Consider the following 20,630-nt stretch of genomic DNA (forward strand, 5'->3'; position numbering starts at 1 on the left):
AGCGAGCTTAGAGGCCTCAAGGGACTTGAGATCGAAGCATTGGTAAGTACCCCATGACGTATTGGTCATCCATTAGGTGAATGTGTAGAGTTCCCTCTTGGAGGTGTGGTAGCCCATTATAACACACACCTTATAGATGCTCAAACTTGAGTTTGAGCCTCAAGAAACATTTTCTTCACCTTCAAATAGACTAATCAGCATGTCTCAAAATTCATTTTCATATTGAAAATATGGAGCCTTCACATACAAAGACACTTAAGCACTCCCCATCATTTCATCCACACACATATATATCGATCAATTCTTTATTCTTATCTTCATTACACATATCCTAGACTTCCATACACAATTACGGAAACATAAAATTGAGTCTTATCCCCATGGCAGTTTCCCTCCATCTCAACCATGAGTAATAACTCACATAACCTTACAGATGCTCAAACTAAAATTTGAGCCTCATCCATAATCTCATAAACACACATATAAAAAAATCAAGAAGCCAACTTCAAATTCATGCTAAGACATGTAGCCTAGCTTCCACAAACTCATGCAAGCTCAAACTTTCAAACTTTAGTTTGAGGTTTGTGTGTCTTCTCCTTTATCTTAACTATTTGTGCTTATAACTCAAATAAGCCTATAGAGGCTCAAACTCAACTTTGATCCCTCCACAAACATTTCAGGCACATGCATATAGACCAATCAAGTCTCCAATTGTTTTTGTCATCTTTAAGACACATAGCCTACATTTCCATACATGTTATGTAGGCTCAAACTTGAGTTAGAGCCTCTGTAGAGCTGAAACCTAAGTTTGAGCCTCCATAGTCATTGTTGAAATATCAAGCTCAACTAATGCTATGGCAAACATTGATGACCCTCTTGGGTGACAGCTTTCACACTTATGTCACTAGCATGGTTGGTGAGATTATATGGTCGATATGCCACTAGTGTGGATGACAGACTGCTGTATGAAGGTCACTTTGGAGTACTAGAGTTATGGCATAGTTATAGTGCCAGCTCATATAGTTGGGTTTGCACCCCAGACTAACCATTTTGTATATTGTTGTAGGAGAGTACTTTCCCTTTATTTATGTACTCTTATCTTTTAGGTATATGGTTGTAGAGAAGAAAAGAAGATAGAAGAAAATTTAGTCATCCATATCTCTCTTATGTCTTGCACTCTCTTATGTGTATATGCTTTTGCTTGTTGCAAGGAACTCAAGCTCTCTCTCTCTCTCGATCTCTCCCACACATTATCTTTATGGTATCAGAGCTCTGGTTTGTGTGAGAGCTAAGGAGGCAAGAGGAAAGAAAAATAAATAAAGGAAGCGGTACACGGGTAAGAGCATCATCCTCTCTTTCCCTTCTTGGTTTAGGTATAACACCCCTCAAAAGCTCCGAGAGCTATACATCTCCGATTGAGGAGCTGTCTTCACAGGATTAGAGATACTTGTATGGTAAATAGTACTTTTTACTGATGTTTTGCAGCCAAAAGCATGTTTTGGGTAGGTCTCAATCTCTGTTCTATCACTATACAAAATATTTTCAACAGTTTTGGGAAGCTCTAGTTGAGAACTATCTCTTGTCGAAATTTGGTTGTTGTAGTGCAGTAGTGCATTTTGGGAGTGCAGACAGTGTTTGAGCATGTATTGTTAACATTGGGTCTATGTACATGTACTTTGGTTAGATTTGGTGACCTACAGATTGTGCTGAAGTATCGTTGCAATAGTCACAAAAGATACTGTTGTGTTACAGGTTGTATGCAGTTTTTTTGATTATTGCAAGAAAACATGTCTAATGGAATCAATCAGATTGTCAATGAGAAGCTAGAAAAGAACAACTTCCATGCCTAGAATTTCACAAAAATGACCAATTTTCTTTTGGGTAAAGGATTTTGGCGAAGGAGACAATGAGAAGCCTCCTTAGTTGTCTGAAGAGAATGCCACTCCAGAGCAGACATAAAGACATTCAAGGATTGGAACCAGGGTGCAAGGAAACTCATGTATTGGCTTTCAATTAGTGTCACACAAACACAATGACAGGACACATACAAGATGCCAACACTCTAGTAGTTACGTAGTAGAACCTAGTGCAGATGTTCCAGAGATGAACACAAAGGCAACAAAATCGCAGCAGAAAATCGCAACTAAAATAGGAGCTGCATACTATGGAAAGGAAAAGCATGTCTATCAATGAGGCATGTCATCTGGCATGAACAAGTTGAGTTTGTTGACATGAATAATAGATTGTTGTAACACCTGACACCAACTACAGAGGTTGAGCACTATGGAGTGTAATTTAAAAAAGAATATGTCAATTGGGTTTGTAAGAATGATATCACCTCTTAATATTCCCATGACCAGTGTTGGGTTTGTATCCCTTTCCATATTCTCATGTATGAGAGTGAGATCTCCTAAGCTAAGGTCTTCTATTAGATTTATTTCATATTGATGAAAAGAGAGAGATAGTGTAGACAAAAATAAAGTTAGAGTTTGAGAAGGGGCCTGAGGAGTCAATGGCAACAAAGAGCCTATCTCCAAAAAAGCACGCTCGACGAGTTGACATAATTTATCGAATTGGGCCTCCCTTCAAGGCCGTTGCTGGAGTGCCTTCACTCCAAAAATGAGTAAATACTCACATAAGATGAAGAGTGGACTAAGGACCAAAGGAAATAATAAAAAAATAAATTTTTGACACCTCAGAGTGGGGATTCCCCCTCATGAAGGAGGCGCCTATTTCACATGTGTGGTGGAGTTTGAAATTCTCAAATATTGAGATATTTCATCTCTCCTCTCTCCTAATTCAAGTCTAGTTCCAAAAAGTAAGCTAAACTGACCCAAAAATGGTCAAAAATTGATCAAACTAATTTGGAAAATTCTAGAATCAGTTTGCTTGGTTAGAAGCTCACTTTTTAATAAATAGAAGCCTCCCCCTTTGTAGAAGCTTAATAGTGTTTTATGCACTGTTACTCTACTCCACCCCCCAGAGCTAAAAACAATGAATTTATTGATAATTCATTAGTTTTTGAACTTCCCTCTTCAAAAGAATTGGTGGCCACTCTTGTTGCAAACAAGAGTAGATCCCTCAAACCATCAAGCCAAAGGAAAGCTCACATAAATTCACGTAAGCTAGAAATTCTACTTTTTCTTTATTCCTTTTAATGGTTTTCTAATTTTTATTTTCTTTAAAATGAAAAAAATGATGTTATGCCCTGTTGGAAAGGCTTTCCCCCTCTCTTCATTCTTAAATTCAGTCTTTCTTTATCCTAGATAAGTAATCAAATTGTTAGAATTAAACTTTTCATATTGTTTCTCTTTTAAAAGTGGAATTTTATTAGTTTAGAATGCTTTAAACCATTTAGGATAATTTTTAAGTAACTTGAGGATAGAAAAAATTGAAAAATAGTTAGCCATACAAAGGAGGTTATGGTGAAATTTTCTTAAATTTTGTGAAATAAGTTTTATCTTTCATTATTCAAAAAGAGTAATCCCCACCATTTGTGTATTCTAAAAGTGTTATTTTCATTCTAGGCATAGAAAGATGCATAGTAGAAATATTTTTATTATAAAAGTGTTATTTCCATTAAAATTTAAATTCTATGCATAGAAAGATACATATTGGTTATTTTTTTATTATAAAAGAGTGATTTTCATTAGATTTAAATTCTATGCATAGAAAGATGCATATTGGATAATTTCTTTTTATTATAAAAGAGTGATTTTCATTAGATTTAAATTCTATGTATAGAAAGATGCGTATTGGATATTTTTTTATTATTAAAGTGTGATTTTCATTAGATTTAAATTCTATGCATATAGAAAGATGCATATTTAAAAATATTTTTATTATAAAAGTGTTACTTTCATCAAAATTGATTTTTATGCATAAAATAAATTTTTTTAAATTATAAAAGTGTTACTTTCTTCAAAAATGATTTTTATGCATAAATTTTATTATAAAAGTGTTACTTTCATCAAAATTGATTTTTATGCATAAATAGATGCATAAAAGAATTTTTTTATTATAAAAGTGTTACTTTCCTTAATTTGTTTAGGAGTTTGCATTGTCCCCTTTAAATTCTGTGTATATGGTCCAAGGTATGTCAGCTTGGTACCTTGTGGTGCTCGCTTTTGTGTTGTGAAACAAAAGACTATAGTCACGACATGAAAGGTTAAAACATGAAGGATTAACATGTGAAATGTTAAAACATGAAAGGTTAAAATGTGAAAGCATAATCCCCGTGAAGGGTAATCCGTGAAGCGTTAATCCGCGAAGGGTTAAACTGTGAAGGGTTAATTTGTGAAGGGTTAATTTGTGAAAGGTTAAAACATGAAGGATTAACATGTGAAATGTTAAAACATGAAAGGTTAAAATGTGAAAGCATAATCCCCGTGAAGGGTAATCCGTGAAGCGTTAATCCGCGAAGGGTTAAACTGTGAAAGGCTAATCTGTGAAGGGCTAATCTGTGAAGGGTTAATCTATGAAGGGTTAATTTGTGAAGGGTTCAACCGTGAAGGGTTCAACCGTGAAGGGTTAATCCGTGAAGGGTAATCCGTGAAGGGTAATCCATGAAGGGTTAAATTGTGAGCTAGCAAATTTGTGAACTAGCAGATTCTCATTCACGACTTAAAATTTCTCTATTTAGTGAGATACTTATCAGTAGGAGGTAGATCAACATAAATTTGATATGCGTGAAAGTCTAGATGAGGTTTTATTACCGTGTGTTGAAGGCATAGTTCTCTTAAGTCGGAATGTAGTAAGTCGGATATATGTAAGCAGTCGGATATTTAGTAGGTCGGATATATGTAAGTAGTCGGATATTTAGTAGGTCGGACATGTAAGCAGACGGATATTTAGTAAGTCAGACACATAAGTGGTAGGAATGTATGATGACTTTCTTGGGATCTTGGAAGTTAAGATAGGTAACGGTTACTCAAGAATAACGTTTTGGAGAACGAGTAACTATTTTGAGCAAAGTAGAAAAGAAGGGGAAGCAATGTAATGGGAGAGAGTGAATCAAGAAGAATTGGAGTTCTTTTCCTATCTCCTGTGTGACCTTACTCTATCAAACCTCTATCTGTGCATTGCATTTCTGCCATGTTTGAGTTTTCTGCTTTGGCCTAATCAACATGTCTTTTATTGAGCAATTGTGTCTGTTTACACTTTCTTCTGTGTTGTTGAACCCCAACACAATTGGCGATCATGGTATGTTTGTCCTGTTTGGACAAAGGCGATGAATGCCAGTAGGGATGCATGTCAGAGAGGGAGAGAAGAGTAGCCAGAGTTTATTATACAAGGGCACAAGCCCAGGCAGGCAATATTGATCCATTTCATTATTTACAGTCAAGCTGCCCACGATGGTCAGAGAGTCCAACGGGGGGAGAATTCTGGAGCAGCAAGAGGAAGGCAAGTAAGGCAACTGTTAGGGGCTTTACTCTTGGCAGGAAGACCTACAAGAGTACGAAGAAGTCTCCAGTTTGACCCACTACAGGGGGCTCTCAGGCAAAGACCTAGGAGACCACCACACTCGAACCTCATGGCTCAACCACCTCTCAACCCCACGGTCAAAGCCGCTAGATTCAGAGGAGGATCCAAGGAAGATGTAGATTGCCATGTAGCCCAGTTTGAAACTTGATGGCAAGCAAGCGATTATCACGCTTTATACAATGATCCAATTAAACTTCAGCAGTTTGCAGCCACATTAGAAGGTAAAGCCATGAGCTGGTTTAGCCAATATGGTATTTCACATTTTGTTAATTATAATGCTTTGAAGGCAGCATTTTTGCAGAGGTTCAGAAAGGAAAAGACTCCAACCGATGTTCTGAGAAAACTCAGGGACATTAGGCAGAAGAATATGTTGGTGGAAGACAATGCTCAAAAATTCAGAAATTTGGTTGAAAGATTGCAGGGCAATGAAAGACCGACTAATGAGATGTTGGCTGGATATTTCTTGAAAGGATTAAGGTATAGTTTGAAGAATGTTGTGGCAAGCATTGACATTGCTGGAGGAATCAATGATCTTGTTGCTGCAGCAAGAGTTGAAAAGAGGCTGGGTATGATAAAAGCAAAGAGTAGTAGAGATAACAGTTCTGATTCCGAAAAAGGGTCAAATGCAACATCAGACTCAGACAAGGAGGAGGCTTCAGATCCATCATCAAAAAGTGATGGAGAAGAAGACAAAAGAAAAAGAAAGGAGAGAAGTAAGAAGAAAAACCAGAAGGATAAGCATCCCAAAGAGGCGGATTTGGTAAGTAAATTGAAAAATTTTGGGTATTCTGTGGTAGCACCAAAGGAGAAGCAGTATTGTCACAATTGAAAGGGATGGTCACAGCACAGATCCGTGTTGGTACAATCCTAAAAGCAGAGGACAGCCTACACCTGATGCAGGAAGAGGTAGAATTGATGTAGGGGCAAATCAAGTAGCTCCATTTAGGGGCAGAGCATCATTTCAGAGGCCTAGACCTCCACGACCACCATGGAGGGAGTAGGAGAATAATGTTAGGAGACCACCAGGTGTTATGCCTTGTGTGTACTGTGGTGCACCAGATCATTGGGTAGGCCTGAATTGTCCATTGTGGGTGAAGCATAGAGAATAACGGGGAATGCCTGTGCTAAGGTATCATCAGGGTAACCAGCAAGGAGGACAACAGCAGCAACAACAACAGAATCAGCAACCAGCTCAAGCTAATGTACTTTTGGTTGATCTCTTAGATTAGAAAGAGTATAATGATGTTGGTCAACCAACTCAGGAGCAGCACAAGCAAGAAGATAAGGAGGAGTGGCTTTCTGATGAAGGCATGCAGGTTGATGATGTTGAAATCATGGCTATTACTAGATCCAAAGCAAAGGGACCAATAAATTGGAAGGAGCAGAAAGGAATTAGGGATCAGGTCTAGAAGTAGATTCAAAAGGAGCAGAGGCAATAGGCTGTGACTGCATCAAAGTCAAAAATTTAGTCCGACCAACAACAACAAAAGGACAGCATTAAACTTGAGGTAATCATGACAAAGATTGGTTTGAGGTACTCATCGACTCTCCCTTACAATTGTCATTAGATCAGTTATTGTGCTTAGTGCCAGCTTTTAAGGAGAGGTTGTTGAGGAAACTTCAGGATCAGGATAATGAATTATTGGTTCATCAAATAGGATTCCCAGCAGTAAACAACATTGATCCAGCAGATGTTGATTTTGTTGTGCCTGTAATCAAAGTTCAGTTTGAGGGCATGATTTTTGCAGAGGTATTGTTGGATGGAGGTTCCGAAGTAAACATTTTATCTGAAACTGTTTATACACAAATGGGCTTAGGAAAGTTGGCCCCAGCACCTTTTCTCAGCAGGTGAAGATGGCAGATCAAACAAGAGTACAACCATTAGGAATTCTCAAATAGCAACATATTGCAATTGTAGGTATGACCTTCTTGGTCAATTTTGTGGTCATGCGAATGTCAGATTCAGCGTCCTCTTATGAAATGCTGTTGGAAAGACCTTGGCTCAGAATGGCCAAAGTATGGCCAAAGTCAGACAAGAGTGGGCAGAGAATGTGGTTGTTATAAGAAAAGGGAAGAAGAAAGTGACCATACCTATGCAAGGGAGGAAGAGTATTCCACTCAAGGAGAAACCATTGTTTTCACAAACTATCAACTTGGCAGCAGAAGTTGAAGATGATGAGGAAGAAGAATTTTTGAAGGCAACTCCAATAGTTGTTCCAGTATTTGACGTGGATGTGGAACATATATTACAGCTGGATAATGAACACAGGCTCAGGAAAGGTCCGATGTAGCACCTGGAGGGACAAGAGATTCAGGGAACAGAATTCAGACAGCTAATAAAACACAACAGAATCTTCTACCAAGGAATAGATTGAGTAGGAGGAGAAGGATGCAAGAATTACGGGGGGCTGAAAGAATCTATGACAAGAAGTTTGGCACTTCTAGTAGGGTTAAGGAGGATGAATTGAAAGAGATTAATTTGGGTACAGAAGCTGACCCAAAAATGGTAAGGTGAGTGTCCATGCTGAAGGAAAATTTTTGAAGGAGTTGTTACCGTTGTTGCAAGAATACATGGATGTATTTGCTTGGGAGTATTCTCAGGTGAAAGGTATAGACCCTGCATTACATCAACATCATATTAACTTGCAAAAAGATGCAGTTTTGATTGTGCAACAAAGGTACAGAATGAACCCTAGTTTTGCAAAGCAGGTTAAGAAGGAGATAGATAAGCTGTTGATAGTAGGCTTCATCAAGCCAGTGTGAATGAAGTGTCATGGTTGTCTCCAATTATAGTGGTACCTAAGAAGAATGGGAAGCTGAGAGTATGTGTGGACTATAGAAAGCTTAATGCAGCAACTATTACTGATCCTTTTCCAATGCCATTTTGTGATGCAGTTTTGGATGCCGCTGCAGGGCATGAAATGTATAGCTTTCTGGATGGGTTTTCTGGGTATAATCAGATTCATGTTGCTCAGGAGGATCAATACAAAACAGCCTTCATTATTGAGTGGGGTGCATTTGTGTATACAGTAATGAGTTTTGGATTGAAGAATGGACCACCATCATTCAACTTTGTCGCCCATAAGGTATTTGAGCCATATTTGTAGGATTTTATGAAGGTTTTTGTAGATGATTTTTTGGTTTTTGGCAAGAAAGACTTGCATTTACTGCATTTGAAGTTATGTTTGGAGAGATGTAGATAGTTCAGAATGGCACTGAATCCTTACAAAAGTGTCATAGCTGTTAGAAGTGGGGTACTACTTGGTCATGTGGTTTCAAGTGAAGGGATGGCCATTGACGTAAAGAAGATTAAAGCCATCCAATCTGCCAAGGCTCCAGTCAATGTTAAAGAGTTGATGAGATTTGTGGGTCAAATTAAGTGGCATTCAAGATATCTCAGATATTTAGCTAATGTGTGTTTACCACTAACACACTTAACTAAGAAAGAAGTAGCTTTTTCTTGGGCTGATCCTCAGGAAAGATCATTCCAACTTTTAAAGAAGATGATCTCTATTGCGCCAGTTCTATAATCTCCGGAGTGGTCTTTACCTTTTCATGTCTTTGTGGATGCGTCTGACGTGGCCGTAGGAGCCGTGTTTATGCAAGAAAAAGTCAGAGGTTGGTTTAGGCCAGTGTATTATGCAAGCAGAGTCCTCACATCAGCTGAGAGGAATTATGCTGTCACTGAAAGAGAAGCATTAGGCATGGTATATGCTTTGAAAGAGAAGCATTAGGCATGGTATATGCTTTGAAAAAATTTAGGCACTATTTGTTGGGAAATAGGGTAATCTTCCATGTTGACCATCAAGCTTTGTTGTACCTAATCAAGAAGCCAATGCTAACAGGAAGGCTAGCTAGGTGGATGTTGTTATTACAGGAGTTTGATTTTGTGATTGTTCATACTCCAGGAAAAGACCATGCCATTGCTGTGACTACCTGAGCAGGCTAGAAACAGGTGAAGAACCAGTGGGAGATGATGATTTACCAGATGCTCCATTATTTGAAGTTCATCCTGCTGTGTCGGATTCTTGGTATGACCAATTATGGACATTTTTAACTGACGGTGTCGTGCCACGGCACGTCTATGGTGTGAAACCATGCATGTGAGGTCATTAAATGCAAATCCAGATGCATGGGATTAAGTGCCTGTGTACATATGGGATGTATGGCGTGTGGAGGGTTTTGCTTTTGAGGGCGTCACCAGGTGTAAAGGGTTGACAGTATTGAGCTTGTTGCAGGCCTGTCAGGTGAGAGGTCAGATGATGGAGATTATGTCAGCTGCTCGGATGTCTGGATATGTGTATGCGTCTCCAAGAGAAGCGAGCATTCAAGGTTGCTATTTGAAGAGGTATGAGGTGCATGGGCAAATAAAGATGAAGTGGCCAAGGAAAGCATGGGCATTGGTGTGAAAAGAGATGTTATAGTGGCCATTTTTCAAAATAAAGAAAAAATAAAAAGGAGGATGAACGTCGCCAGCAGCTGGTAATGTTGGCGTGGAGCGTTGAAGGGCTGCCAACGCATGCTTCTGGAAGCTGGTCGGCGCAACTGGATTGCGTGTGGGAGCCGCCGCCGAGGGGGTTGCTGTGTGTGCAGCCAAGAGTGTGTGTGCAGCCAAGAGTGTGTGTAGTGGGGGAACTCTCGGAGGCGCAGGTGCTATACGTAGCAGTGGAGAGGACGTCACTGAACTGCTGCGCAGGGGACAAGCAGAGAACAAGGAGACTCTCTGGGGGCCAGGGAAGCATGCAGGCGTGGCTGCTGGTATGGCTACCGTGTAGAGATCTGCAGGTGAAGTGCAGCTAGACGCAGCCGGGAGAGCACGAAGAGGTGGGGGGCTGTGTGTCTGCGTGGCTAATTGCAGCCACAGGCACAGAGAAGCCAAGCGAGGGAAGGAGGCCATTTTGTTTGAGTGGAGGAAGGGACGTCGACTGTGCAGGAGGCTCTGGGGTCCGTGAGAGAAGCTGCCTGGCGAGGGACGTCGATTGGTCTGAAGGTTGGTGTGACGGGCTGACTGGTGACAAGGGCTCTAGTGGGCAGCGGCTAGCGTGTGCAGAGGAGAGGCGAAGTGGAAGCAGTCCAATTCAGGCTGGGTGCTTGTTCAAGTGCAGCGGCAGGTATACACGGGGGGGGCCCGGTTCGTGAGAGGAAAGGAGGGGAAGCTTCTCCAGCGTGGGGGAGACACAAGAGGTAGGGGAGGCCAAGCAGCTGACAGGCTGAGGCAGATACGTATACGGGCGGGTGCTTGTGCAGACAGGTGCTTTGGTGAAGAGAGGCTGCTGAGGCAGCTCTGGGCATTAGCAGCAACTGGGAGCAGCCGCTTCCTGGACGAGTGAAGAGCCTTGGTCATAGCAACGAGGTGAAGCATCACTGGAGTGGTTCGAAAGGTGGCCGCCTTGAGTTCTCAGATGGGCTCTGGAGTGCGTATCTGCTAGCGTTAAAGGCTGACAGTGGTGGCTACTGGGCGGGCACGCATAAACAAAGAAGGAGCCGCCTTTAAGTCGAGAGTCGCCGTGTGGTGTGGGGGCTCTCGGGGTGTATGTGCAGGAAAAAGGGAGGTCGTCGTGTTGGTAAAGAAAAGCCTTGGTCATTCTGTAGAGGGGACAAGGGTGATAGGGCCGCCTTGAAGTGATGATAAAGGACGTGTGGTGCAGCTGAAGCAGGTCGGCGGGCTGACAGCGAAGGAGAGCGACGTGTGGGCGAAGGCGACTGGGAAAAGCTAGCGAACAGGTCTCTGGAGAAGGCCACTCTAGAAGGTTGACGGGCTGGGAAGTTGAGGCCTGGGGTGAGTTAGCGTGGAGACCGGAGGGCTGTTCTGAGGGGGGTTCGTGTGTGATAAAGAGGGACGGCCGCTGAAGCTGCAGAGGAGGGTTCGTGTGTGATAAAGAGGGACGGCCGCTGAAGCTGCAAAGGGGGGTTCGTGTGTGATAAAGAGGGACGGCCGCTGAAGCTGCAGAGGGGGTTCGTGTGTGATAAAGAGGAACGGGCTCTGAAGGCAGTCGTGGGGGCTCACTGGGGTAGCGTCTGGAAGGCGAGGGGTTGGAGGCAAGTACACAAGGTAGCGGTGGGGTGTGCAGCAGCAGGGATACACAGAAGACTGGGTATTTGTACAGGAGGGCAGAGAAGAGGAAGGGGGTCTGGTAGCTCGAAAGGGATCCTGTGGTGACCCTCCAACAAGGCTGCAGGAAGCCATACGCAGAGAGCTCTCTGGCGCAGCAAAAAGAAGGAGCTGTGACGGGCTGGTGAAGAATAAAGAAAGCATGTTAAAGAGCTGCAGGTTCTGGAGCGCAGCTGCTACAGGCTTATGAAAGAAGGTGCAGCCGTGTATGGGGAGAAGGAGCCGCTAGGAGGTGCTGCAGTGGCTGGGTACATCAGTTGCAGAGGCTGGCTGACTTGCATACAGGCTCTACTAAGCTGGTCAACTTCTTCATACAGTTTTACAAAGGAATGCAAAGTGAATGCATAAGCCTTGAAGGCTCAGTATTGTGAATATGATATGATGGTTCATAATGTTGAGGTCCTATGTTTACGACATGTTATGATGATGACAGCCTTGTCTTTGATATGAACTATGGTGCCAATGCTGGCCATGAATCTTGGATGTATATACCTATGAGATGTTTTTCTGGGGCTTGATGTGTTGAGTTTTATGAATCAAGCTATGTTAATGCCAGTTTTTGGCTTGGATCATGAGGCTTTCGTTTGCTTTGACCACCCATGTATGGTTGAGTCTTAAATTTATGATGGTTCTAGCTTTTGCTGGTGATGTCCCTTGAAGTTCAACCACTTACTCTCACAGCCAGAAGCCTCGCGCTTTCCCAGCGACACCGCCCACGTCACGACAGCTTTGGTGAATCCGACGTGAAACCGCTGGGGTGAGAGTACATAGAGATGGCTAGCAAAATGGAGCATTTATATGCAGAGATGAAAGAGCTTGAAGAGCGGTTCAGGAAGATTGAAGAAGAAAAGCGAAATCAGGAAGCGGTGGAAATTGCGGTGCAATTGGTATATGACAGGGTCAATATATTTGATGGTTACGATCCAGAAAGCTATCTAAGGTGTTACGAGACAGAGATGAAGAATCAAGGGGTTCCAGAAAATATGATGATTGCATCTTTTGCATACCTTGTAAGTCCTGATTTAAAAGATGAAGTGCTGGAACTAGCAGAGTATCACTCCAAACGATGGAGTGATTTTGCAGATGCACTTATTTATGCGAGTTCCAGGTATAATGTGAGCTGTGATAGTGTTCCAGCAACAATCCGAGCCAATTTAGAAGCGGTTGTCGATGCATGTCTTATGGAGGACAATCAATTGCTATTCAAGGCTGATACAGAGATTGTGGAGGCTGTTTATGCTAAATTGGGACTGCAAAAAGCCATTAGTGAGCAACAAGGCCTTCACAGTGCCAAAAGGGATGCTTTGCTACAGCCTCATAAAGATGCAATGGGTGAACTCTGCAAGTATAATCTGTCTTCCTTGTTTGAGGGTGCAGACATACAGGGTCCTATAATCATACCACATGATGTGTGCATGCCTATGCTTGAGGAGACACTTGATTCAGAGAGCTTCAGGACAGGTGCTCAAGACCCAATACACGAGGAAGAGGACATCGCTAATAGTTTCCTCTTGGGCTGTGAAGCATGTAAGCTGTGTAAACTTGAGGATTCTCATGACGAAAGTGGTCATTTGAAGGGTATTCCTCAGGTGTCGTATCATATGTGTGAAGAACAGCAGGAACCAATGCTTCTTGCTAAAAGCATGATTGTAGAGTTTGAAGATCTAAGACAAGAAGAAGATGCTATCATTACTGCATTCTTATCTGGTTATGATGCTTATAAGCAGGATGATGTACATGAATATGCAGACGGGCCACAAGTATGTGTGATTGATTTAGAGGGGGTGAGTGATATGGGTGATTCCAACAGTGATGTTGCTTCTGAAGCTGGTTGCCAAGGTTCTTTGGATTTGGGTTATTCTGCAATGCTATGTCATCAGTGTCAGGGTTACCTTGCAACCACATTTGTGAGCAACAATCTCGAGCTTGGAAGCCTGTTTATGATGATGATTTGGAGAGGGAAATTGAATCTGCCTTTTTGAATCATACAGGATTCAATGACATACAGATTCAAGGTTACTCGGGTGAGGGACCCATAATTCTAAGCCCATCTGCAGACAAGTATCAAGAAATACTGGGAGATAACATGCAGGATATGCAAAGTGTGGTCACAGAGCCTCAAGAGGCTGTATATGAGCAACCAAATGGATATAGCTATGGGGGTATGAATGTTCATGATAATCAACATGTGGGATTGCAAGATGATAATGGCTTCAATGCGATTGATCCTGGATTGGATGCTATCTTAAATGATGCATTGGATGATTTCATGGTATATAATAGATCCCCATCAGCTTTGGGCTCTTCTATGCTTGATGCTAGTCAACTGTTGGTTGCAAGTGAGGATGAGCAGGTGTTATGTAAGCCAAATGATTGTGATGAGATTGATTCAGATCTGGAGGCTATTCTCGATGATGCCTTGTTGGACTTTGTATGTGTTGATGCTTTTCCGTCTTTGGATGAGAAGAATGAATGTTTGTCAGTGGGTGAGCTGGATCCGGGCACGGTAGATTTGGATGGGATGTTACCAAGTGTGTGTTCCATGCTGTTAATGCAGTTGTTACTTGGTGTGGCCATACAATATGTGGTGCAAAGGCTTCAAACATGGCCTGAGGAAAATTTTGAAGCAAATCATTTTGAAGAGCATCCCACTTTGAATGATGAGGGTAATTATGCATATGCAGGGAATCTAAGTGAGGATAGGGCTTCATATGAGCAAAGGATATGGCACATATGCCAAAAGCGATTGGTATTTGATCCAGGTGGGAAAGCAGAACCATTCAGATGTGATTGCTAAGATATAAGTATCTTGCAGGCTATAAAGGGGTAGGCTAAGATGTCATGCTATGTTTCAACAAAGGATAACCCCTTGTGAGTGGCACTATGTATATTCTTCTACTGTTTCATGTTTACTAGGGTGATACCAACTGGGTCAGGTTTGACAAGGTTTAAGACGCCTAGTTGGATGCTTGTACATATACCAATGTTGGTGTGCAAATAATGCATGGACACTGAATTCCAGGACCTGTGTGGCACATACCAGAGGATGTGCAGGTTTAGAGGGGGTGGATGTCGTGCCACGGCATGTCTATGGTGTGAAACCATGCATGTGAGGTCATTAAATGCAAATCCAGATGCATGGGATTAAGTGCCTGTGTACATATGGGATGTATGGCGTGTGGAGGGTTTTGCTTTTGAGGGCGTCGCCAGGTGTAAAGGGTTGACGGTATTGAGCTTGTTGCAGGCCTGTCAGGTGAGAGGTCAGATGATGGAGATGATGTCAGCTGCTCGGATGTCTGGATATGTGTATGCGTCTCCAAGAGAAGCGAGCATTCAAGGTTGCTATTTGAAGAGGTATGAGGTGCATGGGCAAATAAAGATGAAGTGGCCAAGGAAAGCATGGGCATTGGTGTGAAAAGAGATGTTATAGTGGCCATTTTTCAAAATAAAGAAAAAATAAAAAGGAGGATGAACGTCGCCAGCTGGTAATGTTGGCGTGGAGCGTTGAGGGGCTGCCAACGCATGCTTCTGGAAGCTGGTCGGCGCAACTGGATTGCGTGTGGGAGCCGCCGTCGAGGGGGTTGCTGTGTGTGCAGCCAAGAGTGTGTGTGCAGCCAAGAGTGTGTGTAGTGGGGGAACTCTCGGAGGCGCAGGTGCTATACGTAGCAGTGGAGAGGACGTCACTGAACTGCTGCGCAGGGGACAAGCAGAGAACGAGGAGACTCTCTGGGGGCCGGGGAAGCATGCAGGCGTGGCTGCTGGTATGGCTACCGTGTAGAGATCTGCAGGTGAAGTGCAGCTAGACGCAGCCGGGAGAGCACGAAGAGGTGGGGGGCTGTGTGTCTGCGTGGCTAACTGCAGCCACAGGCGCAGAGAAGCCAAGCGAGGGAAGGAGGCCGTTTTGTTTGAGTGGAGGAAGGGACGTCGACTGTGCAGGAGGCTCTGGGGTCCGTGAGAGAAGCTGCCTGGCGAGGGACGTCGACTGGTCTGAAGGTTGGTGTGACGGGCTGACTGGTGACAAGGGCTCTAGTGGGCAGCGGCTAGCGTGTGCAGAGGAGAGGCGAAGTGGAAGCAATCCAATTCAGGCTGGGTGCTTGTTCAAGTGCAGCGGCAGGTATACACGGGGGGGGGGCCCGGTTCGTGAGAGGAAAGGAGGGGAAGCTTCTCCAGCGTGGGGGAGACACAAGAGGTAGGGGAGGCCAAGCAGCTGACAGGCTGAGGCAGATACGTATACGGGCGGGTGCTTGTGCAGACAGGTGCTTTGGTGAAGAGAGGCTGCTGAGGCAGCTCTGGGCATTAGCAGCGACTGGGAGCAGCCGCTTCCTGGACGAGTGAAGAGCCTTGGTCATAGCAACGAGGTGAAGCATCACTGGAGTGGTTCGAAAGGTGGCCGCCTTGAGTTCTCAGATGGGCTCTGGAGTGCGTATCTGCTAGCGTTAAAGGCTGACAGTGGTGGCTACTGGGTGGGCACGCATAAACAAAGAAGGAGCCGCCTTTAAGTCGAGAGTCGCCGTGTGGTGTGGGGGCTCTCGGGGTGTATGTGCAGGAAAAAGGGAGGTCGTCGTGTTGGTAAAGAAAAGCCTTGGTCATTCTGTAGAGGGGACAAGGGTGATAGGGCCGCCTTGAAGTGATGATAAAGGACGTGTGGTGCAGCTGAAGCAGGTCGCGCTGACAGCGAAGGAGAGCGACGTGTGGGCGAAGGCGACTGGGAAAAGCTGGCGAATAGGTCTCTGGAGAAGGCCACTCTAGAAGGTTGACGGGCTGGGAAGTTGAGGCCTGGGGTGAGAGCGTGGAGACCGGAGGGCTGTTCTGAGGGGGGTTCGTGTGTGATAAAGAGGGACGGCCGCTGAAGCTGCAGAGGAGGGTTCGTGTGTGATAAAGAGGGACGGCCGCTGAAGCTGCAGAGGGGGGTTCGTGTGTGATAAAGAGGGACGGCCGCTGAAGCTGCAGAGGGGGTTTGTGTGTGATAAAGAGGAACGGGCTCTGAAGGCAGTCGTGGGGGCTCACTGGGGTAGCGACTGGAAGGCGAGGGGTTGGAGGCAAGTACACAAGGTAGCGGTGGGGTGTGCAGCAGCAGGGATACACAGAAGACTGGGTATTTGTACAGGAGGGCAGAGAAGAGGAAGGGGGTCTGGTAGCTCGAAAGGGATCCTGTGGTGACCCTCCAACAAGGCTGCAGGCAGCCATACGCAGAGAGCTCTCTGGCGCAGCAAAAAGAAGGAGCTGTGACGGGCTGGTGAAGAATAAAGAAAGCATGTTAAAGAGCTGCAGGTTTTGGAGCGCAGCTGCAGGCTTATGAAAGAAGGTGCAGCCGTGTATGGGGAGAAGGAGCCGCTAGGAGGTGCTGCAGTGGCTGGGTACATCAGTTGCAGAGGCTGGCTGACTTGCATACAGGCTCTACTAAGCTGGTCAACTTCTTCATATAGTTTTACAAAGGAATGCAAAGTGAATGCATAAGCCTTGAAGGCTCGGTATTGTGAATATGATATGATGGTTCATAATGTTGAGGTCCTATGTTTACGACATGTTATGATGATGTCAGCCTTGTCTTTGATATGAACTATGGTGCCAATGCTGGCCATGAATCTTGGATGTATATACCTATGAGATGTTTTTCTGGGGCTTGATGTGTTGAGTTTTATGAATCAAGCTATGTTAATGCCAGTTTTTGGCTTGGATCATGAGGCTTTCGTTTGCTTTGACCACCCATGTATGGTTGAGTCTTAAATTTATGATGGTTCTAGCTTTTGCTGGTGATGTCCCTTGAAGTTCAACCACTTACTCTCACAGCCAGAAGCCTCGCGCTTTCCCAGCGACACCGCCCACGTCACGACAACGGCACTATCCCAGGTGAGTTTACTGCAGATCAGAGGAGGAAGTTTGCTTTGAAGAGTAGACCTTTTTTGGTAATTGCAGGGGCATTATATAGGAAGGGCATTGATCAAGTCATCAGAAGGTGTGTTCCCGATTTTGAACAAAATGCTATTATTCAAGAAGCAAAATCTGGTGCAGCAGGAGGGCATTTCTCAGGAGATATAACAAGAAAGAAGATTCTACAGGCTAGATTGTGGTGGCCCACAATTTTGAAGGATGCACATGAGTATGCTAAAAGAGGTGTGTCATATGTCAAAAGACTCGTCAGCCAGATAATAAAGATAGAATGTCAGATCATCCTATTCTGCCACTAGAGCCTTTCCAAAAGTGGGGGATGGATTTTGTGGGGCTTGTTAAGCCTACAACAAGGAAAGGATGCAGCTATATTTTGGTTGCAACAGACTGTTGTACTAAATGGGTAGAAGCTTTAGCTTTGAAGGATAATAAAGCTTCAAGTGTTGCAAGGTTCTTGTATCACAACATAATGACCAGGTTTGGGTGTCCTATGGAGCTTGTGAGTGATAGGGGATCTCATTTCTTAAATGAAGTGATAGCTGAATTAACTAAAACCCATATGATTATGCACAAAAAGTCTACAACTTACCATCCTCAGGCTAATGGGTAGGCTGAAATACTAACAAAACATTGGTTGGCATTTTGAAGAAGATAGTGGCAGACAATCATAAGGATTGGGGTGACAAATTGGACTCAGTATTGTGGTCTTTTAGGATAACCTTTAAGGTAACAACAGGGATGACACCATTTAGATTGGTGTATGGATTAGAAGCTGTGGTGCCCATGGAGTTTGTGGTGCCAAGTCTTAGAATCACAGCTGAGAAGATGTCTTCTAAACTGTCAGTTCAGCACAGGAGTAAATATCTGATGCAGTTGGAAGAAGACAGGTTGGTCAGTTCATATATTACTGAGGTGATCCAGAAGAGACGACATGCATGGGTGAGTATGAATGTCAAATTTAAAGTGTTTCAGGTTGGTGACTGGGTGATGGTGTACAACTCTAGATTGGGACCTCATCCAGGGAAGTTGACACTTAGATATAAAGGACCTTATCAGATTGTGGAAGATTTGGGTCAAGGTACCTTTATTGTTGCAGATGTCTTTGGAACAAGGGTAGAGAAGCCAATCAATGGTTTTAGGCTGAAGAAGTTTCAAGGGAAACCACAACATCTTGATTGGCCAGTTTCAACTTTGGTGCATGTGAAAAAAGTCAGATCCGACTCACTAGAAGTTAACAAAGCACAGAGATGGATGTTCTTCAAACAGAACATAGGTGTTGAGATAATGGCAAGAAGCTTAATTGTTGGCACAGGGTGTTGTGATCAGTTGTTACAAAGAAGGAAATTTGCTGAAGTTTTTGTCAGGGTGGGTTTGACTAAATTGTACTGTGTCAAAAATTACTTAGTCAGACTTTACTGGCTCAGAGTTTTTAAAATTACTATTTTTTCCACAAGACTCCAGTTGGGGGCTGCATGCCCAGTAAGAGTGATGATTTTCTGGAGGTGTGTGTGGAGATCTTACGTTAGGCGAGTTGGCACGAGTGTGAGCCATCACGTCTTCGTTTCCCTCATGCATCGCCCTTGCCGTTTTCGTCTGTGCTTTCAGAGCCCCTTCAGTCTCCCATGCCTAAGCCAAAACCCCTTGCCTCCATGCGACCTCTTCAAGATGAGGAATCACCAGAAGTGCTGAAGACGAGGCTGCACCGCAAGGGAGCTAGCGCGCGGGTGGAGGTGACTAGCTCTGACGAAGACTTGGAGGCTTCGACGGATGAAGAAGCTAGCATGCCTACAGCTATGTCAGCCGGCAAAATGATGCAGTCCTTAATGGCCCATTCATGGACTTCAAGGTCGAGATCGATATTCAGGCAGATAGGAACGCCAACTGGTTTGTAGAAAATTGGATTGCATGACTTTGCTACCTTGCCATGGGATGAATGGAGCAATAATCTCTATGCAAAGTCATAGGTGGAGATCTTGAAGAAAACAAAAGGATGACTTTCTTCAAAGGTAGTTTTAACTCTTGAAATTGTTACTGAAGTGTTTAAGTTGCCCTGTTTTTCACAAGGTCCTATACCCAAGTGCACAGAGGACTCTTTGAAAAAGGAGTTTGGTCCTCGCAAGGGTGGAAGACAATATTATATGCTGGAATGTCAGTTATGCTAGAAGGGAGCAACTTAAGTGGTATTTGGAAGTGGTATTTGGAAAGGCTATGTTTTCTTCTTAAATTTGATTATATGTCCAAAGAGAACTATGCTCCTTTATGTTGGGCTGAAAAGGGTGAACAGGTCAATTGGGCACATTGGTTGTATGAAAGGATGTACAGTGAAGTATTTGCATCTGACAAACGAAAGACTCAGACTAACAGTAGACTGTGTGCTTACTTGGCAGCTTTGTTTTACTATGCTCAGAAAGTTGATGCAGGGGATGTGCTGTTACCAGACAAGGACAAAGCTTTGGAGGGTGAGAATTTCAGCATGCAAAGCCGCAGGTTTTGCACAAATCAGAGATGTCTGATTGGTCAAAGCTAGATAAGGACAAAATGGAGGTTTTTCAGAACCTGAGGAAAGCTGGATACACGATACAAGAAGCTTTACCATTAGCTGACTCACCACAGTGTTCACAATATTTTGGGGAGTTGGAGATACATTCTCCAATGGAGGTCATGGAAACACAAACACCAACTAAGTTGGGTAAGACTTTCACTTTGTCCAAGAGAAGAAAAGCTGATAGCAGCATCAAGAAATTGGTGACTAAGTTTGATTTTGGTGGTGATGAAACTGTTTTTACTCCCTTTGAGTTTCATGTAAAAGATTGAGTCATGGGTAATAAGATGTTGACAGCTCTACAAGCTTTTATTGGTAAGCAACAGGTTCAATTTGAACAACACAGGTAGCAGATGGGAGAGTATGGTGCAGCCTCTGATGTGTTGCAAACAAAGGAGTTGCAGATACAGCAATTTCAGAATGAGCTGCAAACAAGTGAAGGAGAAGCATAGTAAGGAAATAAAGGATATGTTGGAGCATCATTCACTAGAAATGGTACAGGTAAAGAGGTCTTTAGGAATGTTCAAGGAATGGACACAGAACCTGGAAGAGAAGGTTGGTTTGGAAATGCAACAGTTGGCCCAAAGGAATATAGAGTTACAA

This window comes from Cibotium barometz, chromosome 41 (genome assembly GCF_041138505.1).
Source record: "Cibotium barometz isolate CiBa-2024 chromosome 41, ASM4113850v1, whole genome shotgun sequence".
In the NCBI taxonomy this organism is placed as follows: Eukaryota; Viridiplantae; Streptophyta; class Polypodiopsida; order Cyatheales; family Cibotiaceae; genus Cibotium; species Cibotium barometz.